Source organism: Triturus cristatus, chromosome 3_1 (assembly GCF_964204655.1).
Source record: "Triturus cristatus chromosome 3_1, aTriCri1.1, whole genome shotgun sequence".
In the NCBI taxonomy this organism is placed as follows: Eukaryota; Metazoa; Chordata; class Amphibia; order Caudata; family Salamandridae; genus Triturus; species Triturus cristatus.
Window position 1 is genome coordinate 364776949 of NC_140583.1, and position 27660 is coordinate 364804608.

The following is a 27660-nucleotide window of genomic DNA, read 5'->3' on the forward strand; positions in this document are numbered from 1 at the left end:
TCCTTCATGCAAATCCAACACCCTGACCTCATAATAGTGCACTGTGGTGGCAATGACCTAGGCACTTTGACTGGGGTAGGTCTGGAAATGCTTATGAAGGACACCTTTGCACAACTGTTTACACTTTTCCCTAAAACTGCCTTTGTGTTTTCCAACATATGCCAAAGGCAAAAATGGAACTGGTCCAATCATTTCTGTCCACAGATTGACAAAGCAAGAAAGCACGTCAACAAATCTGTTTCTGCTTTCCTCCGTGACTATGGTATGGGTGCCATTTACCACAACAACTTGCGTTACGACATGCAAGACATTTATAGAGGAGATGGTGTGCACTTCAATGATGAAGGGAACAGAGTCTTCCTCTTGAACCTTAGACTCTGCATCGGTACTTACTTGTAGGTACCACTAAAAAAATGACTCCATAAACACAACAGCTCTTTTTAGAGCTCCCTAATTTCTAAACTCTTAAATCTGATTTTCATTTATTTATTTTTATTTTTTTTACCGTACGCTTACCGTGAGCTTACCGTACGCGTACCCCGTGATTTTTTTTAAAATCAATAAATGTTTTTTTTGTACTTTTCTGTCCTTCTTTGACCCCCTTACAATTGTTAGGGGGTCTGTAACTCTCCTCATTGCCCCCTTTCCTTGTTTTCACTCTTTTTTTTCAGAGTGAAATACACAAAATGGCGGCCGCCGCTTCCTGGTTTCGGCCGATTCGAATGTTTACTAAGATCTAAGAGCCAATCAGAATCGCGCTCGCGCACGCCACCGTACGCTTACCGTAAGCGTACGGTAAGCGTACCGTAAGCTGGCTCAGATATATATATTGATTTAAAGGCTATTTTCTCAAAATCAACTGAACTGATTTACACCAAACCTACAAAAGGCACTTCCTTGACCTACGGACTACCTCTCTGCCAAATTTCTAGTAATTCTGTTCAGCCGTTCGGGCTGTAGCCCTGTCTAAAGGTCCTATGGAAAAATGCATGGGAAAAACGCGTTTTGGGACCCCCCTTTTATCTCAGCCCCCGCTTGACGGATCCCCCCGAGACTTTCAGGGTAGGAGCGGAGCGTAGCGCCCCACCTATTTTGAGAAATTCGCGAGGATTCGTCGACCGGCGCCAAAGTTATTCAAAATAGAATGTTGAGGTTTTCCTATGGAAACGTGGTCCTAACTATAACTACCTACTGGCGACCGCCAGTAGGTAATATATATATATATATATATATATATATATATATATATATATATATATATATATATATATATATATATATATATATATGGTAGAAACTAAATTGGAAGGGTCTAAACAGCGGCTCCACTATGGATTTACTTTTTGGAACTCTAAGAACCAGCATGCACTTTTGCATACGCCCATGAGGGCGGGACTATTTGAAAAATAACCGCGAGTGCGAGTTCATTTTGCACAGCTGTTTTCCACCACACGCCATGCCAGTGATCAAGGGGACTATCCCGAAACGCGTCTGGAATATAATATGGCCAATGTAACGCTGGAAGGTCACGACTGGTTTTTGCTGCTGCCTCCCCTACAATTAAAGGTGGAACTTGACATCGCGTGTGGCGTCTTCACTGCTTTGAGCAACCTTCGTATGGATGTATAGTGGCCCGCTCTGGCCACGGAGATGCCCCACCGTTGTGAAACGGATCCTTGCACTGGAAAACGACAGTGCAATTAAGGAGCGATGTTGCCTGTTCGGTGTGGCACAAGACAAGCAACAAGAACAGCCCTGTCCAAAACAGCGACCCGATGGTAGAAACTAAATTGGAAGGGTCTAAACAGCGGCTCCACTATGGATTTACTTTTTGGAACTCTAAGAACCAGCATGCACTTTTGCATACGCCCATGAGGGCGGGACTATTTGAAAAATAACCGCGAGTGCGAGTTCATTTTGCACAGCTGTTTTCCACCACACGCCATGCCAGTGATCAAGGGGACTATCCCGAAACGCGTCTGGAATATATGGCCAATGTAACGCTGTAAGGTCACGACTGGTTTTTGCTGCTGCCTCCCCTACAATTAAAGGTGGAACTTGACATCGCGTGTGGCGTCTTCACTGCTTTGAGCAACCTTCGTATGGATATATATATATATAGATTTATATATATATATATATATATATATTATAAAAAATTTGCGAAGATTCGTCAATCTGCGCCAACGTTATTCCAAATAGAATGTTGCGGATTTCCTATGGAAAATAGGTCCTAACTATATCTACCTACTGGCGACCGCCAGTAGGATATATATATATATTTATGTATATAATGCTTTCCCTTATTGGGGTTAGAATGTTGTATTGCATTTCTGTATTGGTGTTACGAGGTATCTATTGTTTTCTTATGATACCCACCATCCACTATACAGCTAAGGATTTTTTACTGCTAACTATTCTGATTCTAAGCATGTGAATCTATGGAAGATACCCCAATACTGGATAAGAAAACAAGTTACTTACCTGTAACTTCAATTATCCAGTATTGGTATCTTTCATGGATTCACATGCGACCCACCCTCCTCCCTGGAGAGGCTTACCTTATTGCTATTACATACTTACTGTCACTTGTGGTACGAACCTCTGAGGGTTTGCCTGACTGTGGAGTATTCTAAGAGGGTGCTGCAGCCTGATTGGCTGTGTTCCAAATTTGGTTCTTTTTACAAAAGGACTTAGATAGGGTAATGTAGTGACTTTGCTGTCCATAGTAGCCTATTATTGTAATGTTTTTTATGACTGTTATGTATATATTTTATTGTACCGCGGTGCTCCCACCTCGTCGGCAGGGATGATTCTAAGCATGTGAATCTATGAAAGATACCAATACTGGAAGTACAAACGGGGGGGTGAAGGCTCTGCTACCCCAACCCCCCCTCGTTCTACGTTTCTCTTTGGATTCCCTAAGGGGCCCAAACAATAGCCATCATGTGTCATCAAATAATTACCACTTGCAGTCAAGTCCCTTATTAACCTTGTGTTCCGTAGGCCGCGTCATGATCTTGTAGCCTATGCTAGTAAGTGGGCAGATTGAGCAAAAAGAACTTCCCCACATTTCCTAAGCCGCCACCAATGTTGCCGGCATTAGAAAACTTATTGGCAGTGGAATCGGGGCGGAAACTCGTATCCCGCATCTATAACAGCACCCAGAAAGCATTTCCGATCATTGTCCCAACTGCTCGCAGGGCCTGGGAGGAGCATTTGGGAGATAGCATCTCGAACAAGCAGTGGGAACTCCGCTGTAGACAGTTATAGCGACTGTCACCAAATTACCGGCTCCGGCTCATCCACTTTAAGTATCTCCATCGCCTCTATCGCACACCCATACAACTACATAAGATGGGGCTACGCGAGGAGGATTGCTGTTGGAGGTGCGGTGCCCCCCGGGTGACCTTCCTACATTTAGCATGGCAGTGAAGACCAATCACAAACTTTTGGATAAATATACTTCGCCACATAAAAGCCATCACTGGGCTGGACCTCCCCCACACGCCACTGGTATCATTATTGGGGGTTAGGTAGCTAAACATTGGGGGGGGCGACCCTGCCTCCCATGACGGAGTGGGTTGTTAGTGTGACATACTGTAGGGCACAGCTGACAACCTATTAGGAATTGCTGCCTACACGATCTCGCCCTAGAGATATATGGGAACCCTTTGTGAACTGGCTAATTTAGGCAGATTCAGAAGACATGTGACATAACAAGATTGTCCTGTATGTCCATGACGATGTTACGTTCAAGAATGAGATGCGTAATGTTGCTGTGTATTGTGTGCTGAGGCATAATGCTTCCCGATGTAGTTGAAAATAGGCACTTCCTTCTGCTTCAGACAATGTAATGGTGGCCGTGAATGTTGGGAGCGTAATGGTATTTCAAACTGTATAATAGACTCAATGGAACTTCTTGCACTGCACATTGTTACTGTTGTACACTTTAAGAGAAATGGAAATAAAAATAATTTTAAAAAACAAGCATTAAAAATGCAATAGGTCTCGCCTTTTATTAAGTTAGTCGTTTGGTTTGCTATACAATACCATTAGCAAAGCAAATAGCTTTAACTTAATCAAAGGCGAGACCTATTGTATTTTCAATGCTTGTTCTGGACTGCAGTGACACCAGGCACATCGATGTGCGCATCGTTACACTTCTCACTAGTGGAGAACTTACACCATGCCAGGTGAGCACATCGATGTGTGCAAGCTCACACTGCTCACTTCTCACTAGTGGAGAAGTTACGGCATGACGGCGTGCCAGGTGAGCGTTGTAGGGGAAGGGAAATCCTTTAAAGAGAGTCATTTTCTCTCTGGGGTTCTCTTCTCTTTTTGAAACTCAGGAGCAGCAGTATTGTCGTGGTGTCACCAGGGCTGTAAGTAGAAGCTTTTTCAATATTCTATACAAGCCATAGTTGCTGCTTATAATAGTCCTGACTTGTAGGTATGATGTTACTTGTTGTATCATATATATGGATGCAATGAAAGAAACAGTAAAATACAAGTTGGGCAACACACTATGCTAAGGACAGATTTTTAGCTTGTGTGTTTTTAATCCACATCCTTAATTACATTGACCACGCCCCTTTGAGAGACCCCCTAGATTTTCATCCCACTTAAAGCCCTGCATAATGTAAATAAGTGCTTCCAAGCAGCATGAATCTGAATTCAACTACATAATGAAACGTGCAGAAGTGAAAGTAAGCAGCAGCATGGGCAAGCCAACCAGCACAGCGTGGATGTCGAAAAGTATTTCAAAACCTCATTAGCTTCTGTGCTGTATTTACCTTGCAGCCTCAACTGGCCCTCTTCAATTACCTCGTTGCAGCACCACTTCCAAGCCAATGAATAGAGCTGCTGGGTTGCAGTCCGTGGACGAGCACACCACTTCCTGTTATTCAGTTCATCTCGTGCTGCCTAAGTTTAAAATCTACGCGCATCTCCTGCCGTGGACACATACTTCTGGTGCACTAACCCAACACGCCACACTAGCCCACATCCTGCATAAAGAAATCACATCTGTCAAGCGCACCTCTCACCCCACGATGCACAGATTCACTCGAGCTGCACAAAGCAATGGGCTCCCACTGGCGGTCAAACGTGAAGCAGTTTTTAACAAGACTTGAGAGCTGCTGAAAATGTAAATGTAATGAAAATAAATTACCCTAATGCCAATCCTAGGTCAGAGTTATAAAACACAAATTTGGAAGCATGTTCAGTGGTATTTACCAGCAGCAGCGAAAGACAAGAACATACCGATACAGCTGCCTGTGGAGGCTTTCTGTAATGTAGACAGCATGCTCAGCATAACATAGGAGGGTCACTTTGCGACATTCTTTAATCAGTTCCCCTTGAAGCGTGGCTCTTAGTTGAAAGCACGTTGGGACTAGGGCCGCTGATACGTGGGGGCTGGAGGGCAAAGTATACAGGAGAAAAAGGATAGGAAAGCTGATGGACGAAGCAAGATGCATCCTAGAGTATTTCAATACAGGGACATAACCGCAGCACACTAAAGTACGGAAAAGCCAGCCGGCCCATTGAGGCTTCGTAAATCCGTATACACTGACTCCCCAAAATGTTGTCCATCCTGCAAGTAGCGTTGAAGGTCTGTGGCCCGATCTGTACTGCTGTGCTCAGGATTTCAAATGTTTGTTGTTATCAGTTATGCTCCTGTCGAAGAGGCACCTATCTTGAATTCCAGGGCAACTGTTCTACATTAATTTCTAAGGGATATGGAGAGCACCCATAGGGGATACTTCTCTTAACGAGGATGACTTTGCCCACATGTCCAGGCACTGACATGACTATTGGTTGGTGGCAGCTGATGAGATAGTTGTGGGTTAAAGGCCAATTCACCAAAAGTCTGGGAGGTTGCCCATTCACCCTCCCTTATACATGTATATATTTAGCCACAAACGGAACACCTCACTTCCCCCAGAGTGTCAGAGGTGTTTGTCTCTGCACTCCTCGCTCATTTCCTCCTCCCTGCTCAGGCCATTGTAGTCAAGTTAGTGTCTTGTTAGATTTAAAAAACTCAATGGAATATAGAAAGATCCTTGTGCCTATATCACTGATTCTAACCTGTTAGGGCTGTCAAGCTTTTGCTGGAGAGGAAAATCACCTTTACTAAGATGATAGCTAGGACTAGGCTGCACCAAAACCTGAACAATGGTGATGCCGTGAACGTATGTCACCACCCCACGTGTTCTCCTCTGCCAGGGAAAGCTCAGGTCACAGCAGCACGTGCCTGAGTGGACCAAGGACCAGTTTGAGTTGAATCCACTAACCATGGTGCTATGATGTGATGCTTGCCATTAGCACGGTACATAGACTTGGAACATTCTGAGATGTTTGTTTCTAAGAAACTGAACTGAAGTTTAAGCCAGATGAGCTTGAACACACTTTGATCCACCTAAAACATAAGTGCCACACTAGTCATCAGTGTCTTGTTTGACCCTTCTCTCTGTCCCTACCAACTGCCACTTTTTTATATTACTTGGCCCTAAAGTCTTTTCACCAGGCAGAGAAGAATTGAATTAGGGATAGGAGGATTGTCTTACCTCCCTTCAGGATCCTGGTGCAAAGTTGAGGGGCTTCAGAGAGTCTTCTGTGAGAACTGGAGCAAAAACAAAAGAGACAGACTGCCTTTGCTGTGGAAACCTGCCTTAACTCCTCCATGAACTAAGGCCCGACTGGTAGTGGGCTGCCTCATCACAGTCTGTAGGATGGGACTTTCCCATCCAACCCTGCTGAGAGCTGAAGGTCTCTTTTGCTCTTTGCAGGAGTGGGGAGTGAGAGATTAGGGTTCAGTGGCACAAGTATATAGTTGGTGTGGGAAGGGGGTGCAGGTTGTAAGCTACAATCCTAATGGGTAGGGTTTTCAGAACACTGCCTAAGAAGGTTATTATTGCACAGTGTGATCTAGGCATCAAGTTGTATACACTTGTACAAGTTTGTGGCAATCTAGTACCATTGTTTTTAAGGATCAACTAGAGGAAAATCATCTTTGCATCGAATGACTGTTCTTTTTCATCTTTAATTTGTGCGCTGGTCGATTGATTAAAATATTAGTGCAAAGTGACCCCACACCAGTGCAAAGTGTTTGCAAACCAGTCGCCGGTGAGGAAGGTTCTGTACAGTAATGCTGCTCAGCTGTGTGTGTTCTGCAAAGTGTCTTGCACCTACCCTGGGCAGCAAACGGTCGCTCACTGACCCATTGAGTGCACATGCATCATTTCCACCTTCTCGAGTGTTCCAGCCTGTCCGTTGTGTGTTATCCTCCGTGTGATTGTGAATACGGACGCAAAGATCGTGTGAATGGACATGACAGTCATGTTGAGTGTTCAGTGCAAACAAACGGAATCATTTTAGAACGTGATCGGGTATTTAAAGTGCAAATTAAAAAAAAAGTATGCAGAGCGGTGTTTTCTTTTCATGTTTGTCGTTTATTGAAGTTGGCAGACGGATTAGCTTCCTGTTGATCCAGGCGGTTTAACTTTCTTTTTCACCCCGCTCTCCATTGTGCTGCCCTTGGTGTAGGATAGAGGAAAGTGTGTCTTGTCAAAATACACGCGTTATTTTCACAACAGACCTGCTCATTACCACCTGTGCAAATACCAGAGGTGAGTGCAACCATCGTGTTTTTACAGTTGTGAATGTCATTTCCATAGCAACATCTGTCACTTTGTCTGCTGACAAAAAAAAAAACAACAAGCATTACAAGCCTCGCTTTCAGAGAGCTGTCAAAAGAAAAAGAGAAAGTAAACGGAGGCCATAGAAACACAAGCGCGGGCCCGTCATGGGACGGACAGAAGATGTGCACGCTGGGACTGCCTTTACTGGCAGCAAAAAAAAAAAGTCCACAGAGTGTCACGCCTCCAGTAAAGGGGACAATACCCACAAGCACATCTTTTGTCTTGTTTGTCTCCCCGCATGCACGCTGGAATTGTATCGATTTCAAAAGGTCCTCTGCATGGCAGAGCAGCGCATGTGCTGCTTTTCGCCAGACCGAGACCTAAAAAAGTGTGCAGATTGAGTCATTGTTATCTTACATCTACAGTTCAGTTCTACCTACTGATGAATTTGACGCTCCCTCTCAGCGAGCATTGTGTTCTCTAGCTCCTCTCCAACCCTCGAGCCAGTCCGCAGCCGCCTCGGGACGGGCAACCAAGCTTTGCCCTCCGCCTCTACTCGGAGCCGGGCTGGGAATAGCATGGCATACTTGACCCCTTTGTCTCAAATCGTAGTGAGGGAGCCACTCGAGCATTTTGCAATATGGCGTCTCTATATCTGAAGTTCAAAATCTTTGCCAACATCAATCGCAGAGGTGCCCCAGATTTCGGTCGTCCTCCGGTGACCCTATGCGCTCTCTCTACCACAAAAATGTTGACATCCCCTTCAGTCGAAGGTGGTTATGTATGAGGTCCTCCACAAACAGGTCCGCTGTGGGACCCTCCGCTTTTTTGGGTACCCCAATTATTCGCACGCTATTCCATCTCGTGCGGCCTTAATAGTCATCCAACTTTTCCTCTGTGAATTTTCGAAAGGTCTGCAGTTCTTTGATTTCTTGCTGTATATGCGAGGTGTCTCCTATAAGACTGGTGGTGACAATCTCCATTTGTATCACCTTTTCACCAATTTTCGTCAGGTCTGCCCTGATGAGTATCACTTCCGAAGTGATCGCGTCCATTCTCTGCTCCAGGGAGGAGCTGTCCCCCGAGATGGCTTCCATGACATCCTTTAAAGTGAGTTCAGGGAGCTCCCCCTTCGGGTCGGTGCCATTTTACCTTTGTTGTGGTGTTGAGCTTCAGCAGGCTTTGGTACAGTATATTTGTCTAATTTGATCTGCTGTGACCCTTTCAGGCCCTTTGCGCCTGACGTTGTACCGGCTGTGTAGGGTCTGTTCCTGCTGTTCAGGGCTGTCCACGCCACTCATCTGTGGGCGACACAGGACTTTGCGGATCACTGGATAAGCCCCAGTAGCCGCAGGGGCCAGCCCCCGTTACTCTATGCCGGTACAGTGGAGAGAGGTCCGCAGGTTCAAGCAAGACCGCCACCAAGCAGCCACGTGACCGCCGGAGCCGGTCCAGGTCCCATCCACTGCCACGCAATCAGCGCATGTTATGCCCCGGTCAGGTGAGTATATCGCCTGTGTTCTCTGGTGTTTGTGGGAACGCCCCACGGCCCCCACATCCTCAGATAATCTTGAACTCCACGCAGGAACAGGCCGGAGTTATTTAGTAGGCAAATCCTTTAAGGAGTGTCAGGCTTCCTAGTGGATCGACACTCTAGGAACTTCCCTACCACTCTGTGTTCACTGCAGGCCCAGCGCTTTAGCTCTAGCACGGCACCTCAGGCAGTCCTTTAAGGAGGGCCACAGCAGGCGATCTAAGCGGACACCACCAATGTTCAAAATTCGAGCACCCCCATTGAGGAGTTGCGGAGCTGTATCGGTGCTGCAGCTGTAGTGTCACTCACCACTTCTTATTGTTACTTTTTTCACAGCCCTCTTGTCTCTGCAGCGCCACGATGTATCCTTGGGCCCCAGGTGATTCCAGAGTCTTTCCCTTGCTCCAGGCTCTGTTTTGAGGGCTCGACCACGTTATTGCGTAGTGGAGGAGCTGGGACAGCCGCGGCGCCACGCCCAGCTACGCCGCGCGGCAGCTCCCTGCTTCCTATACAGAGTGCCTCCGAGGAAGCTGACGTTTTCTCTGCTATTTCGGAGATCTCAACTTCAGTTTTAATCTCCGCTATGTCTGCAGGTGTTCCGATGGCCCCCAAGCCTTAGGGATACAGGATCAGTGTGGCGGATTTCGGGGAAGGGATCAAGTGTTACGGAGCCAGGCGATCAAGCCGCCATTACGCTTCGCGGCGAAGCAACGCCGTTTTTCGGTCTTTTTAGGTCTCGTCTGAGCCAGCGCTTTAGCGCTGCTCTCGCGAGAGCTTTTGTAAAAGGGGGATCTGGAAGTGCAAACTAGTGCTTTTCAGGCCTCCAAATACAGTGCATGTGCGCCGGGCGCGCGCACCATTTGGCAGCCTGAAAGCACTAGTTTGCACTTTCAAATCCCCCGTTTACAAAAGCTCATTTCGCGGCCGCTTTGATGAGAACATCAAAGCGGCCGGAAAGTGCTCACCATTTGCCAGCCCCTCCCTTATCCCACTTCCCTCACAATGGCGACAGATTGTTGTTGCTCTGCTGTGAACTTGTCGGTGTTGAGCTATCAAACCTGCTCTCACTCTGCTTAACCTACTAGCGCCACAAGAATGTCTGTCTCTCGCCGTCCCGGCCTTCAGTGGGACCTCAGTCGTCATATTGCACCCCAGGCAAATGACCAGTGCCTTGTCCAAGGACTCGCGCTGCACAGATGGTGCGCGCCGAGTCCGTCGTAATCATACTCCTTAAATGCGGCTTCCACTACCTCTAAAATAGCCATGGGTTCGAGGCAGTCTGGCAGAGGATAATAACTCTCCCTATCTTTGATACTTACTTGTCTTGCTTCACCTCACTTCATATATCAGCACGGCACGCGCTTCTATGACACCGTGCTTCATGTTTTGGACAGCACGTTGCAAACAATGCTTGCTTATTTTGTCGCAGTTTGTTGAAGGGCCTCGCCTCCCTCGGAGCGCACACGGCCTCTGCAGCAGTGGTCCACCTCAATCCTTTGGCACCCTCTTTTCCGATACCGTACTTAATGGTTTGAGCAGCACGGTGCTAACAATGCTTGTAAATTTTAACACAGTTTGGCTAAAATAAACAGGCATTGTTAGCACTGTGCTGTGCAAAATATCAAACGCGGTAAACTAGGACACCGCCCTTCCATGTTTTGAGCAGCACAGTGGTATCGCGCGATCACTTTCACTTTTGCATCGCAAACCTTTGTAGGTCTGGTTTACACAGCATTTGTGAAGCCCTGCGTTTACGGGTTGGCATATAATATCCAGAACTATCAGCTTTGCCAGTGCTTGTTTCTAGCGATGCTAGAATCGCTTATTTATGTTATTAGATTTGCTCAGTTACACGCATCTTTAAAAGTGAGCTTCCACTGAAAATGCAGCTATCTTTCATTTCAAATATTCAGGAGTGGTAAGATTTGTCAAGTATGTACTGTAGAGAGAATGATGCATGCAGAAATGCTAATCTCTCGACTAAGGGTTTTGTTTTATTTACATGTCGGCATCATCAAGTAACAAAAATTCGTACTGCAACCTGAAAGTACAATTCAGTCGAATAAACAGACATTTAATTCCTCTGTAGCTTAAATTTCACACCCCTTCTATAATGGCAAGCAGATTTCTCGAACAAGCTGCCAATGCACATCATTCGTGCACGGAGATTGGCTGCATAATCTTCCCCACTTCCCCCATTCATCTTGGTCTAACCAGGCCTGCCAACCTGAGAAACGTTTTCACTGCGGGAGATGGAGGGGTTTGGACAAGGGTATTTCTTTTAGCTCACTCACTTCACTACCCAAACAGCCTGGGTGGGGAAATGGAAGGGGCATGGCAAAGGAGATGGGTGGAGCTTAGTGCCCGTTGTTACCCGAGAAGCTTACCCTGCCCCTTTATTTATGCATTTTATATAGCGCGAACTTTACCCAGAGGTTTCAGAGTCCTTACAATAACAAAACACAAAACAAAGGCCTCTGAGCTGCCTCTACTACTCTGAAAAGGATTCGGAACCCATCATGAACAAGGCGAGCGCAGAGCCTCCAACAAACGAGCTGCAGAGCACACCTACTATATGCTTACGCTTCCATACGTAAGCAAACTATTGAAATCGTGGATACCAGTTGAATGCTAGGCCTGCCAGGTACTCTTGAGAAGTATCGTGTGGCCTAAATGCAAATTGCTGACATAATGGGTAATCAAGAATACCCTCTCTATAAGGACTGCGTCAAAGTAAAAGAAAACAGCTGGATGTTACCGCCTTGTCACCAGACTCAGGCCCTCAAGGGAACACACAAAGACACTCCGCATGACGGTTAGAATTATAAAATATTTATTGTCTCTGCTAAAAGTCACACAACACTGTCTAAAAAAAAAAGTTCACAATGTGAATTGTGGCATGCCATGAGGACCAATCTTATGCTGGTACAGGGAGTAAAATCCACACCTAAGTCGGGTAGCATAATGCCAGCATGCCTTTACAAAGCACAATATTGTGCTACGTAAACAAAAGCAAGCATTAACTTCAAGAGACCGTTGTTTTTAGCACAATAATATGAAGTGACTGCTTGTTCCCTTGTTACAAACCCCATGATCACGAGACCAAGGCCCTGAGTGACAATGACGGTTATCCTTGAGGTACCATTTTGCAGTGGAAGTAACAACAAACAGGACCCCAGGACTGAACTGTGAATATCAGGGGCTGTATTACGCATGATAGCGCCAGCGCTAGTTGTTGATGTGCGCCAGAATATACGCCCGATCGCACTATGAAGGATCGGTTTATAATGGGCAGTGATGTTGGCGCAGACTTCGAGCTCTGTTTGTGTGTTTGCGTCTGTGCGCATATTGTATTAGCTCACAGACGCAAACGCACATAAACACAAACCTATTCTGGCGCACATTGACAACTAGCACCGGCAACGTCATGCGTAATACGGCCCCAGGAGCGCTGAATCTCAGGTGAAGTTATATCGAAGCAAGCTACAAAACCAAAAGCTTTCATGGCTGCCAGGTTTTAGGATAGTGTAACGCCCTGAACGTCTCAGGATCGTTTAACAGACACGATAATGAGAACGCAACCACTTGTGAAGGTTTAGTTATTTTAATGAAGGCAAAAATAATACAAGGAATAAACAAAGGTTATAGTCACTGGAATCCTCCAGGCTAAGTACGTTACCAGCCCACAGCACGGATGGTCCTAACCGTCCTCTGCATATACGCCGATCCCGGCGTATGCCAACAGAGGGCAGAAATGAAATGGCCGACAATGCCAATCGGTAGGCTGTGAGGGGCACGAAGAGTGTTGGGGAGAATCGAGGAGTCAGGGAAACACCCAGCCGGGGTCTCTACCTGAAGGGAGCAGCCGCTCAACCTCTTCCTCAGACTGCACCGGGATGCGGAGTCACCTCCTGGTGATGCGTCACCGATACCCCAATCACAAGCAAAGAAGACTGAACCGAGAGCAGCCGCTCGATCGATCCTGTGGACTTCCGAGTCTGTAACGCGGCAAACACCTCCTGGTGTGCGTTACAGCTGGCAGTCCCTGTATCTCTGGTCGGGCTGGGAGTTACGACTCCAACCAGCAAAAGCGCCACTGCGCTTTGACTCAGCCGAGTCAAAAAGCGAAGCTCAATGGTTATCCGGTAGAGCTTCCGGGTCCTTCACAGGTGACGATGGGGCAAGACACGGCCCAGGGAGTAACGACTCGACCTACCTCCGTTCTTGCCTTACTGGAGCACCACTCCAGAACACTGCTCTTCACTAAGCAGGTACGTCGGTGTAAACACAATATCCGACAGCGTTGTACCTCCCGGTTCCTCCCTTTATAGGGCGTGTTTTCCTTGAGTTATGTAACAGCTCTCCTGTTTACATAAGGGCGTGTTTTCCTTGAGTTATGTAACAGCTCTCCTGTTTACATAAGGGCGTGTTTTCCTTGAGTTATGTAACAGCTCTCCTGTTTACATAAGGGCGTGTTTTCCTTGAGTTATGTAACAGCTCTCCTGTTTACATAACCTCTCAACCGCTAAGCATCCTGGGAGATGTAGTCCGTTTTCGCTGGTTACCGTTTTCCTCCCCTCGCATGACAGGAATTCTTGACAGTACATCCTCCCTCTCAGCGGCTCCCCACGGGTCCAGCGCTGGCAGGAAAACGCCGATGGAACAAGGAGACCAAGCGCGGAGCATGAACCCCTTCAGCCGGTTCCCATGACTGCTCCTCCGGGCCATAGCCTTTCCACGCAACCAGGTACCACAGCTTCCCCCTGCGCCATTTGGACGCCCGTATGCCCGACACTTCATACTCCACCTCCGACTCCACGCATACCGGCCTAGGTGTCCCAGACGGCTTGGAGGGTGCTGGTTTGAGCAATGATACATGAAAGACAGGGTGTATCCGCAATGACTGGGGCAAGCACACCTTCACGTTCACGGGACCCATACACTTGGTAATTCGATAGGGGCCCATGTACTTGGGATGGAACACACTGTTCTTTCGAAACCTCATGTTTCTTGTGGATATCCAGACGTAGTCTCCAGTGCGGTACAGTGGCCCGGGCCTTCTCTTCCTGTCTGCCGCAGCCTTGTATCTTCTCTTGGCCTCTATTAGGACAGCCCTTGAGCGCATCAACGTGTCTTTTATGTGTGCCACCCTGTCCGCTGTGGCGGGAATCCTGTCCTCTCTGAACGGATGTAGAAATGGCAAGAACCTGGGATGTTGGCCATAGTTGCTATAGAACGGAGATGACTGTGTGGAGCTGTGAGTGGCGTTGTTATAGGCTATCTCTGCAACCCATAGCAAGTCGACCCATTCTTCCCTGCCCTGGTCCACAAAACATCGCAGATACTGTTTGAGCGTTTGGTTCAGGCGCTCGGTTTGGCCGTCCGTTTGAGGGTGGTAGCTGGTGGACAGGGCGGTCTTAACATGCAGCGCAGTGCACCAAGTCTTCCAGAATTGCGCAGTAAACTGCGACCCCCGGTCCGACACGATCACCCCAGGTAATCCATGCAGTCGTACCACATTCTTTAGGAGTAGTGACGCCAATTCCCCGGCCGTAGGGACTCTCTTGCAGGGGATGAAGTGCCCCATTTTCGTCAAGTAATCCACCACCACCAGTATTGCCGTCATCCCCTGGTCTACCGGTAGGCCCACCACGAAGTCCAGTGATATGCTATCCCATGGTCTATCCGGGGTCGGAAGTGGATGTAAGAGCCCTTGGGTTCGGCCATGGTCGGCCTTCATGGTAGCACACGTAGGACACTCCTGTCCCCACCTCCTGACATCCACTCTCATGGTTGGCCACCAGAAATGCCGTCCCATGCTAGCCACCGTTTTTTCAAAGCCCAAATGACCTGCGCATGGAGAGTCATGGCACCAGATGAATGCTTGTTTCCTTAGTCTAGGCGTGGGTATCAATAGGCACCTGCCCTTCAGGGGTATCCCGTCCTTCAGCTGCCATTCTCTGTGACTGAGGAGCCACCACCGCCATGCGAATGACCTGATCCCTCTCTTTATTCCCCTCAGGACTTCCCACTGTCACATAGGATGGAAGGGAGTTTCCTTTTCTCCCATGATCCCCCTTTCTTTCACTTAGCCTATGTTCCAGCCGTAATACCAGGTTGATAAGGCCCTCACATGTCTTGGGTTGTGGGTCAATATGAGCCACGGCGTCCTTGAGCTCATCGCACAGCCCGTGATGGAAGAGCGCCGTCTGTTTAGCAACAGGCCACTTGGTTTCCGCAACCAGCCTTCGGAACGCGTTGAGATACTGCACCAGGTCGTTGGATCCCTGTCTCAACTCAAGCATTTCACGGTCCGCCGTGTACGAGTCAGCCCTTCTGTCGAAGACTTTCAGGAATTCCTCGCGAAAAGCACCCCAATCACATAAGATGGGGTCGTCCCTGCTCACCAGAGGTACGGCCCATTGTGCCGCGTTTCCAGCCAAATAGGATATAAGGAAAGCCACACGAGCCTGACTCGTGGGGAACGCCCTTGGTTTGCACGATAAATGTAGCGCCACTTGTGTGAGGAATACCTGCACTGTGTTAGGATCCCCACTGTACCTCTCTGGTGTTGCCAAGGGGACGGCTACCGGCATTTCCACTACTACCGCAGGGGTCTGGTTCGTGAGGGAGGTGCTGGGCGTGAGCGGGTCCAATTGGATAGCATCCAGTCTGGCTTTTACATCGGCTGTTTCTTGCCTGGAGGCAGCCAATTCAATTTGCACGGTCGCTAAAGCAGCCAGCACATCATCAAGTGTTGCCATGTCTGTTATCGACCGGGAGACAGTTAGTGTTATTAAGGTCGGATATTTTGTAACGCCCTGAACGTCTCAGGATCGTTTAACAGACACGATAATGAGAACGCAACCACTTGTGAAGGTTTAGTTATTTTAATGAAGGCAAAAATAATACAAGGAATAAACAAAGGTTATAGTCACTGGAATCCTCCAGGCTAAGTACGTTACCAGCCCACAGCACGGATGGTCCTAACCGTCCTCTGCATATACGCCGATCCCGGCGTATGCCAACAGAGGGCAGAAATGAAATGGCCGACAATGCCAATCGGTAGGCTGTGAGGGGCACGAAGAGTGTTGGGGAGAATCGAGGAGTCAGGGAAACACCCAGCCGGGGTCTCTACCTGAAGGGAGCAGCCGCTCAACCTCTTCCTCAGACTGCACCGGGACGCGGAGTCACCTCCTGGTGATGCGTCACCGATACCCCAATCACAAGCAAAGAAGACTGAACCGAGAGCAGCCGCTCGATCGATCCTGTGGACTTCCGAGTCTGTAACGCGGCAAACACCTCCTGGTGTGCGTTACAGCTGGCAGTCCCTGTATCTCTGGTCGGGCTGGGAGTTACGACTCCAACCAGCAAAAGCGCCACTGCGCTTTGACTCAGCCGAGTCAAAAAGCGAAGCTCAATGGTTATCCGGTAGAGCTTCCGGGTCCTTCACAGGTGACGATGGGGCAAGACACGGCCCAGGGAGTAACGACTCGACCTACCTCCGTTCTTGCCTTACTGGAGCACCACTCCAGAACACTGCTCTTCACTAAGCAGGTACGTCGGTGTAAACACAATATCCGACAGCGTTGTACCTCCCGGTTCCTCCCTTTATAGGGCGTGTTTTCCTTGAGTTATGTAACAGCTCTCCTGTTTACATAAGGGCGTGTTTTCCTTGAGTTATGTAACAGCTCTGCTGTTTACATAAGGGCGTGTTTTCCTTGAGTTATGTAACAGCTCTCCTGTTTACATAAGGGCGTGTTTTCCTTGAGTTATGTAACAGCTCTCCTGTTTACATAACCTCTCAACCGCTAAGCATCCTGGGAGATGTAGTCCGTTTTCGCTGGTTACCGTTTTCCTCCCCTCGCATGACAGGAATTCTTGACAGATAGCAAGGAATCCTCGCTGGCACCAAAGAGAACCACCGCTTGCTTCAGTTGCCAGCAGGGCTCTTTGATAACTAGTCCGAAGACCTTTTTATGTTGGACTAAGTTCAAAAGGTCTCCACAGCCGACTGTTTAAATGATTGCACTCCTTGGAATCTTTCCTGCCCATATTGTGATGATGTTTCCCCATTTGCTTGCATTTTGTGGATTCCATTTCACATAAGTTTACCAGTTCTCCGCTGTTAGAGGGCTCGCACCCACAGTTATTTCAATGCACCTCTACCGGAGCCTACGGCAGAGGATCTTTCCATGCTCTGTAAATGCCAGCATAGTTTGATAAAAGCGCTTCCTTGGGGAACGGACCATCTACGCAGTTAGAAAGGAAAGCCTCATGGTTGAGCACCAATTTAACAAAGACATTTGAAACCCGAAGAGTTTGTGTTGATCCTTCAAGCTCTCGCTCGCCCATAAATGGTTACAAAGAGGATATCATCCAATGTGATATGTTGGTAGTGATTCATGAACCTCAACATTTTACTTCTGTTTGATAAGTCAAGAAAACCTTGCAAATTATAGAGGAGGTTAAAGGTATGATAATTTTGGTCCTCTTCACTCCTCATCTACCCATGTACTGCCCCTACTCTTCTTTATTGTCATTAAGGATGCTGACTTGAAGCATTAAGTCCTGGCATGGCTAGATCTAGAGATAGGGTTTCTCTTGTTCCATGCAACTCCCTTGTACCACATTTCCCCAGAGCAAACTTTTTTCTATGGTTAGGTTTGACAAGTCATATCTTTCAGGTTGAGTATTGGGTAGGCCTGATATTTATTTATATCTATCCAGTGGGTTTAGCTCAAATATTTTTGCACCTGTTATTAACATTGTCCTCATTGTCGGCGACCTTATCCAGTTCTGGGACCAGTCTTGGCTCATTTACTTTGCATTTATATGTAAATAGCTTTACTTGTTTTGGCCTTGGCGCATAGGGAGATAAAGTGATTAGCCCAGAATCACAGGATGTTGAGCCTACGAGGAGGCTCAAACCTGGCCCCCTCCGCTCCAAAGTTGGCTGCTTTGGCAGTTATGCCACACCTTCTCTTTGTTATATCGACTTTAAAAAAAGAAAAAAAAACTTGTACGATGATTAAAAAATGTTAAGGGTATGTGGGCATGCCAGTGGGGGATAATGTACTGCATTGCTAAACACTTATAAGGTCCCAAAGGCGAGACCTATTGGCTATGCCAATGCTTGTTAATGGATGGAGTTTCAAGAAGAAGTGTATCCAAGCTTCAAAGTCAATGGTGGCCGCTTCTGATGACCACTTTCTGGGCAAAGGTGTCAGGATATTCAAAGTGGAGTATGCAGTATAGCCTGAAGTAACTCCTTGGTTTAATTGTGAGTGATCTTAGTGTGATGGGAACTGGAAAGGAATTATCAGACTTTCTCAGCAGGGACCAAGGCTATATCTGCAAACAGAGCCATGTTCAGAGTGTTAGATGTAGCACAAGAAATCTAAAGTCCATTCTCGGTAGAATGCGGAACTGAATCACAGGTTCGAAATAATTAATGTGGGTGTAAGATTCCAAGTTTCTTTGCATTCGTCACGCTCCCGCTTCAGCCTACATGGTGAAATTTGATTTCAGTCATTGGCAAATAGTTGTCGTTCCCATTTTTCTTGGCAACAGCCTTCGGAGATCGACTTAACCATCGACTGCTGACAATAAGGTCTTGGGCCCTCTTTGGGCTGCACACCCCTCTTCGATTCCTCCTCCGCAAAGGATGCACTCAGGTTAATGGAATGGATTCTATTCCAATATTGTCAGCAGTGCCATGCCAAATATCCTTGGTCCGATTGCCATGATATGTGCAACCTCTGCCTCTTTCCTGACTAGGACGACAGTGTGCCAGGCCTGCCTCACTTTCCACTCAAAAGAGACCAATAGGTATCATGAGATGAAGGGGTGGGCTCACTAGAAGATGCAGCTGCAAGCCTCCAGTGATGCTTCTGACTCTTTGGAGGAGAGGTCTGACTTGACATCGAAGAAGGTGAGGATACTGGGCACTCAGGCATTCAATCACATCAACTGCTGTTCACCCCAGAGGCAGTGTTTTCCTCTTAGTCAGACCAGGACGAAGAAGAACAAGATGTCTCCTTCATCTCTGCAACCTCTGGCCCTGGAATGAAGAACTATGGAAGGGTCATGAGATTAGTTGGCACCTACACCCACACAAAGTATCTGAGAAAGCCTCACTCAGAGGCAGAACAATGCCCCTTAGGTGGTCAGGAATCAAGTCCTCCGAGCCCCACACAGCCTTTGGGGCCTTCTGGCTACGTTTGACATCAAACAAAAGCTCCACAACCAACGTCACACCAGGAACAACACTCTCAGGCTATCAAGCCTGAAGATCCGTTGCAAGCCTTGGGGAACTTCAAAGCCTAAAAAACACATCGATGTTGGCATTGAGGCTAAGCTGTACCCCGAAGCCACTGTTGACTCCAAGGTTGCCACTGCCACCGAATCCATTGTTGGCACTGAGGATTCCACCAATGGACGGCTCCAATGACTTGGAGCAACCAATGCTACAGAAACAGCAGGAGAAGTTGCATACAAGGCAAAAGCAAATGTTCATCCATCCCCAGATGAGGAAAATCTGCATGAAGCTCCCTCCGACAACTTCGTTTGAGACTTTACCTCAGAGGAAACAGCTGGCTTTGGAGTCCCATCCAGCTCCTAAGCTCCAGAGACCCAAGAACAGTTGCATCAACCCTATCCCCCATGTTTCACTTCCCCCTCCTCTTCTACCAACACCAACACCACCACCTCCAACACTACCATCCTGACCTCCATTGCCTCCACACTCACCAAAGGGGTGCCCCACTCCTCCTATAGGGAAGGCAATCCCTTTGGGCCTGCTGACCCTTACGAAGCATCATTTGACCCGGTGCCCACAAATGATCCGTGGGTTGACTAAGATGTCGATCCCCCAGGGGATGTATACGTGGATCATTAACCTGTTCAACAATTCTCCACAAAGTGGATATGCATGTTCTCTGCAAGGAAGACTATTCCCTGGTCGAAACCCGCTAAGTCAGAGAGAGCAATCCAGTTCCTCCCAGTGCTGAAGAGTATTCTCAAATCAGCCCCCAACACCTTAAAGGAGCCCACCAAAGACAGGGTGGTAAGACTATGGGTAGAAAAAATGAACAAACCATCTCCCAATGACCTGGCCTACATCACGGGTCATGTTTAACCAGACTCCCTGATCATCCATACAGCACGCAAGTAGGCTACCACTCAGGCTATGGGCGATACTTCCCTGCTTGATAAGGAAGCAAGAGGCTGGACGCTGCTGGTAAAAAGGAAGATGGAAGGGCCACTACCCAGTGGAGAAAAACCATCTCATTTGCGGTGGGGAAAACTGTTTCTAATTCTCCATCCTCTGCACCCCCTCTACACAGCCAACTCTGCATTTAGGGAGTCAACACTAGTGTCCTCTTTAATGCCTGGCTCTGCAGTTCAGGCTACAAGCCAGAGGTCCTGCAACATCTGCTCAACCTGCTCTATGATGCACCCTTCAGATTATCGCACTAGTATGCCTTCAGAATAAAACCAACCAATTGAGGGATAACTGCACCCCAACCATGAATGGCAGAGCAGAACGCTCATGGCGTGTAAGGTAAGGAAAGATGAAAGGACGGTTAGCGGTCGACCGAACCCCTTGTTCTGCCACCTCAGAAGGTGGCAGAATGGAGGGTAGGTCGACCACTAACCGCATAATTTGAAGGGTACTGCATAAATCACAGATACTTAACACCGACCCCCCACATGAGTAGATTAGGATGTTGGTCCTGATGAATTGTCATTATCCTTTTGACAGTAATGAAGCAAGAAATATTTTGACCTTCGCATTTTGCTTGATTGGACCATTGTATCCATTTCCAGCCAGATCATGTTTTTAATTATAACAAGGGAACCCAGGTATTAAATTGCGCCTTGGGTTTTCTTAGTTATTTTTACCTACCATTCGAGCCCGTTATGCAGAAAAGTGGAAGATTTTCCCATTACTGCATCCCCAATCATCTGGAACCCCTAAACTCAACAACCTAAGACACTATTTGCTATCTGCCTGACCTGCAGAGGTTAGGCCTCATCTACACTTCCATATGGCTCCATTTTGCAGCCATGGCTGCTGACATGCAAGACCGGGAGTATCCCTTCCTTTTCCGCATACTAGTCTTTAAAGCCTTCATGGAGGGCCTTAAAAGAGTCGTCCCTGTCAGAGTTCCCCCTGCCTTAGTTTGGAACCTCAATGTAGTCCTTGCTACACTCACGAGATCCCCTTTTGGGCCTCTCAACTCTTTCCCTCTCGAGTACCTTTCCTAGAAGGTAGCTTTTCTTTTGGCCATACCATCTGTTAGACATATCAGTGAGCTGTACGCCATCACACTACAAGACCCTTTCTTTCGGGTTCACATATATAGGGTGGTACTCAGGAATAACCCAAAATTCCTCCCTAAAGTATTTTCCCCTGCCTCCTCAATTAAGCTTTAGAACTCCTAGACTTTTTGCCACAACCACACTCCCTAGCAGAAGAGCCTTTCACACTCGACTTCAAACAGGCTCTCATGTGCTACATTGACAGGACCAAGTCCTTTTGCAAAACTAGACAACTGTTGAAAGCCTTTGAAAAACCGCACAAGAGCCAGCCCATCTCCAAAGCAGGCATTGCTAGATGGATAATCAAGTGCATCCAAACTTGCTATTGTAAAGACAAAAGAGAGCTCCTTGTTTTCCCAAGCTCATTGCACGTGCAAAAAGGCAGCAACCATGGCTTTTCTAGGGAACATTAAATTAGCTGATGTAAGCAAAACAGCTACTTGGTCAACCACACACACTATAACCAAACATTATTTTGTCCATATCTTAGCCAGACAGCAGGCAATGGTTGGCCAAACGGTCCTCCGGACTCTATTTCAGAACTCTGCAGCATCCAAACATTAGCCACCACTTGTAGGGGTGTACAGCTTTACAGTCCATTTCTACAGTAACACATGCTACGAATGGAAAATATCAGTGTGTAGTGCTGCAGAGTCACTTGTTCCCACCCTTCTCATCGGAAGTCTGTGGCTCTGATCACAAATCTCATCCTTTACTCATTACTAGGGCTGGGCAGACTTTGCGTAGCGCCACTACGCAGAATTTTGAAAATAATTGTGGAAAACGAGCGCACGTCCTGAGTAGGGCTGGGCGGACTTAGCGTAGCGCAACTACGCAGAATTTTGAAAAAAATTGTGGAAAACGAGCGCACAACCTGAGGGACCGTGTGCCCGGGACAGGGGTCCCTCGTGCTTGGGCAGGCTCCCCGATCTCCCCGTCCTGGCTGGGTTGAGAAGCAGGGACCAGCCCGGGCCTCCTGAGTTTCGGTCAGGGCCTGGGAGCCCACATCCTGCGACCTGCCAAGTGTCCATCTGCCTGGGACAAGGGTCCCTGGTGCAGAGCCCCGCAGCCCTGCAAGGACAGGCGGGAGCCCTACCGCTATGGCTCGGTGCGGGGAGATGGGAGTCCTTTCGGTCCGGGCCATCTGGTCGCACCTTTCCCTCTGCCATCTGGTCGCACGCAGTGCTTCCCAATTGGGCGACCAGATGGCCGGGCAGCCCTGGAAGTCCCGATGGGGGTTCATTCGCCTGCCCAATCCCAGCCAGGGCTGAGTGTCTCAGTGCACACAGGTTCCCAGTAAGAGGGGTGGCTTTCCTCCGGATTAGTAGGGGCAGGGTATGCCGGAATACCAACCCCCGGGCTGGTGGTTCTTTGCCGGGGACTAGATGGTCTATGCCCGAACAACACCTCCCCTCCCTCCGGGGGCTCCCTCCTCCGGCCCACGGTGTGGCAAAGTGCCCGGGACGGGCTCCATAGGTCTCGGGCAGTCCTTCCCCGGGCGTCCGGGCCTGAGAGCTCCAGTGGTCCTCCCCCATGCCTGAGGCCCAGCCGGGGTCCCCGAGCCCCCGGGAAGCGGAGCCCCCGAGCTCTGTGTGGGCAGGCGGGAGCCCTACTGCGAAGGCTCAGTGTGGGCAGATGGGAGTCCTTTCGGTCCCGGTGATCTGGTCGCACCTCCCCCATTGGAAAGCATTGTGTGCAACCAGATGGCCGGGCTTCCCTGGAAGTCCCGATGGGGGCTCTATCGCCTCCCCGATCCTAGCCAGGGCTCCAGGAGGCCGGGCTGGTCCGCGCCCTGGGTCCCCTCCGTCACTCGGTACGCACGGGTTCCCAGAAAGAGGAGTAGCCTTCCTCCGGATTACTAAGGGCAGGGTATGCCAGGACACCCCTCCTGGGCTGGCGGTTCTCTGCCGGGGACCAGATGGGCTATGCCTGGGCATCACCTCCCAGGCATCCGGGGCTCCCTCCTCCGGCCCGCGGCATGGCAAAAGTGCCTGGGATGGGCTCCATGGCTCCTGGGGCATCCGGGCCCTTGGAGCTCCTGCGGGCCTCCCCATGCCTGAGGCCCAGCGTGGGGTCTCCGAGCCCTGCAGCCCCCGAGCCCTACAGCCCCCGAGCTCTGCTGCCCTGCAGCCCCCCGAGCCCTGCAGCGCCAGAGCCCCGGAGCCCTGGAGCCCCGGAGCCCTGTAGCCCCCCGAGCTCTGCGGCCCCCCCGAGCCCTGCAAGGGCAGACAGGAGCCCTACCGCGAAGGCTCGGGGCGAGCAGATTGGTGTCATTTCGGTCCTGGCCATCTGGTCGCACCAATCCCCTCGGCCATCCGGTCGCACGCAATGCTTTCCAATGGGGCGACCAGATGGCCGGGCCAGCCTGGAAGTCCAGATGAGGGCTCATTCGCCTCCCCGATCCCAGCCAGGGCTCCAGGAGGTCGGGCGTGTCCGCGCCTTGGGTTCCCTCCGTCACTCGGTGCGCACGGTTTACCAGAAAGGGGGGTAGCCTTCCTCCGGATTACTAGGGGCAGGGTATGCCGGGGTGCCCCTCCCGGGGATGGCGGTTCTCAGGCGTGGACCAGATGGGCTGGGCCCGGACGAAACCTCCCCGGCGTCCGGGGCTCCCTCCTCCAGCCCGCTGGGAGGCAAAGTGCCCGGGACGGGCTCCATGGGTCCCCGGGCGTCCAGGCCTCAGGAGCTCCTGCGGGTCTCCCCAAGCCTGAGGCCCAGCGTAGGGTCTCCGAGTCCCTGCTGCCCCCCCGAGTCCCTGCTGCCCCCCCGAGCCCTGCTGCCCCCCGGAGCCCTGCTGCCCCCCGGAGCCCTGCAGCCCCCCCCGAGCCTTGCAGCCCCCCGAGCCCTGCAGCTCCCGAGCCCTGCAGTCCCAGCCATCTGGTCGCACCTCTCCCCTCGGCCATCTGGCCGCACGCAATATTTTCCAATGGGGCGACCAGATGGCCGGGCTACCCTGGAAGTCCCGATGAGGGCTCATTTGCCTGCCCGATCCCAGCGAGGGCTCCAGGAGGTCGGGCGTGTCCGCACCTAGGGTCCCCTTAGTCTTGCAGTGCGCACAGGTTACCAGAAAGGGGGGTAGCCTTCCTCCGGATTACTAGGGACAGGGTACTCTAGGACCCCTCTCGACCTAGAGGTCCTCAGCTGGAGGGGCCAGGATGCTGCCCCAGCCCTGGGTCCCTCCCTGGGCCCGCCGCGTGGCAGGCTGCCCTGGATGGGGTCCGGCGGGACCGGGGAGCCTCCCCCTGCCGGGCTGGGTCCAGGGGCCCCAGGGTGGGCGGCCTCCCTACTCCAGGCTCCGTCCTCGGTCCTGCTGCGTGGCAGGGTGCCCGAACGAGATCCCGTGGACCCGCGGAGGTTTCCCCTTCGCCTCCAGGCCCTGGAGCCCCGGGAGGGGCCCGCTGAGCCTCAGCTTGGGTGCTCCAGCTCTGGGCCCCGTCCCCGGCCTGCCGCACTGCCAAAGGCCCAGGATGGGGTTCCGTTGTGTCCGGGGAGCCTCCCCTTGCTTGGCTGGGTTCGAGAACTCCGGCCGGGGCCCCTTAGAGCCCCAGAGAGGGCGGCCTTCCCACCCTGGACTCCGTCATCGGTCCTGCCGCGTGGGAGGGTGCCCGGGACGGGGTCCGGCAGGCCCGGGGAGGCACCTCCAGGCCTGGGAGCCAGGCCTGGGGTCCAGGGGCCTGCCGTGCCCCGGGTCAGGTGCTCCGGACCTGGGCACTGTCCCCCAGCCTGCCCCACTGCCAAAAGCCCGGGACGGGGTTCCGTTGTGCCTGGGGAGCCTTCCCTTGCTTGGCTGGTTTCAGGAGCTCCGGCCGGGGCCGGCCTCCCCACCCCGGGCTCCGTCCTCGGTCCTGCCGCGTGGCAGGTTGCCCGGGACGGGGTTCGGAGGGCCCGGGGAGGCGTCCCCTGCGCCTTCGGGGCCTGGGATCCCCGGCTGGGTCGAGGGGCCCTGGTTGGGTGCTCCGGCCCTGGGCCGGGTGCTCCGGCCCTTGGCCCCACCCCCCGGCCTGCAGCACTGCCAAAGTCCCGGGATGGGGTTCCATTGTACCCGGGGAGCCTCCTCTTGCTTGGCTGGGTTCAGGAGCTCATGCTGGGGTGCCTGAGGGCCCCGGGGAGGGCAGCCTCCCCTCCCCGGGCTCTGTCCTCGGTCCTGCCGCGTGGCAGGTTGACCGGGATGGGGTCTGGAGGGCCCGGGAAGGCGTCCCCTGCGCCTCCGGGCCTGAAAGCCCCGGCTGGGTCCAGGGGCCCGCCGGGTCCAGGTGCCCCGCTGGGCACCGGGTCGGGTGCTCTGGCCCTGGGCCCCGTCCCCCGGCCTTCCGCACTGCCAAAAGCCCAGGACGGGGTTCCGTTGTGCCCGGTGAGCCTCCCCTTGCTTGGCTGGGTTCAGGAGCTCCGGCCGGGGCCCCTGAAGGCCCCTGGGTGGGTGGCCTCCCCACCCCAGGCTCTGCTCGGTCCTGCCGCATGGCACGGGGCCCGGGACGGGGTCCGGCGGGCCCGAGGAGGCGTCCCCTGCGCCTACGGGGCCTGGGAGCCCCGGCTGGGTCCAGGGGCCCCACCGGGCCCCATGTCGGGTGCTCTGGCCATGGGCCCGTCCCCCGGTCTGCCGCACTGCCAAAGGCCCGGGACGGGGTTCCGTTGTGCCTGGGGAGCCTCCCCTTGCTTGGCTGGGTTCAGGAGCTCCGGCTGGAGCTCCGGCCAGGGCCCCGAGGAGGGCGGCCTCCCCACCCCGGGCTCTGTCCTCGGTCCTGCAGTGTGGCAGGGTGCCCAGGACATGGTCCAGAGGGCTCGGGGAGGCGTCCCCTGCACCTCCGGGCCTGGGAAACCCCGGCAGGCCCCGGGTCGGGTGCTCCGGCCCCGGGCCCTGTCCCCCGGCCTGCCGCACTGCCAAAGGCCCTGGACTGGGTTCCGTTGTGCCCGCGGAACCTCCCCTTGCTTGGCTGGGTTCAGGAGCTCCGGCTGGAGCCCCTGAGGGCCCCGGGGAGGGTGGCCTCCCCAACCCGGGCTCTGTCCTCGGTCCTGCCATGTGGCAGGGTGCCCGGGGTTCGGAGAGCCCGGGGAGGCGTCACCTGTGCCTCCGGGGCTTGGGAGCCCCGGCTGGGTCCAGGGGCCCCGCTGGGCCCTGGGTCGGGTGCTCCGGCCCTGGGCCCCGTCCCCCGGCCTGCTGCACTGCCAAAGGCCCGGGACAGGATTCCGTTGTGCCTGGGGAGCCTCCCCTTGCTTGACTAGGTTCAGGAGCTCCGGCCGGGGCCCCTGATGGCCTCGGGGAGGGCGGCCTCCCACCCCGGGCTCTGTCCTCAGTCCTGCCGTATGGCAGGGTGCTCGGGGCGGGGCCCGGGGAGGAGTCCCCTGCGCCTCCGGGCCTGGGAGCCCCAGCTGGTTCCAGGGGCCCCCCCAGGCCCCGTGTCGGGTGCTCCGGCCCTGGGCCCCGTCCCCCGGCCTGCCGCACTGCCAAAGGTTCGGGACGGGGTTCCGTTGTGTCTGGGGAGCCTCCCCTTGCTTGGCTGGGTTCAGGAGCGGCCTCCCCACTCCGGGCTCTGTCCTCGGTCCTAGCGAGGGCTCCAGGAGGTCGTGTACTTTCGCGCCTACGGTCCCCTCTGTCACCTCGTGTGCACGGATTACAAGAAAGGGGGGTAATTTTCCTCCGGATTACTAGGGAGAGGGTCAGTCAGACCTCCTTGAGGTCCGGCGATTCTGAAACAGGGGAAGGCAGAACCCGGGCCAGCCCGCCAGGGCCCCCAGGGGCCTGGGTATGCACCTGCCTCTCAGCCCCTTCCAGATGGTCCTTTTTCTCCGAGTTTGCTCATTCAGACCTCCGTGAGGTCCGGTGATGCCGAGACGGGGGAAGGCAGCACCCGGGCCCGCCTGCCGGGGCCCCCAGGGGCCCGGGTATGCACCTGCCTCTCCACCCCTTTCCGATGGTCCTTTTTCTCCGAGTTTGCTCAGTTAGACCTCCGTGAGGTTTGACAATGCTGAGACGGGAAAGGCAGCACCCGGGCCCTCCCGCCGGGGCCCCCAGGGGCCTGGGTATGCACCTGCCTTTCAGCCCCTTCCCGATGGTCCTTTTTCTCCGAGTTTGCTTAGTTAGACCTCCGTGAGGTTTGGCAATGCTGAGACGGGGAAGGCAGAGGGGTCGGGTGGCGCCAAGCCCTTGGATGCTGCTGTTCA

The 27660-nt window shown here is 51.9% G+C and overlaps 1 protein-coding gene across 4 annotated transcripts in view; it reads left to right on the forward strand.

The window, feature by feature from the left end:
* NEDD4 (NEDD4 E3 ubiquitin protein ligase) overlaps positions 1-27660 on the forward strand; it is a 1922401-nt gene that overhangs the window by 751352 nt on the left and 1143389 nt on the right. The window lies entirely within an intron of this gene.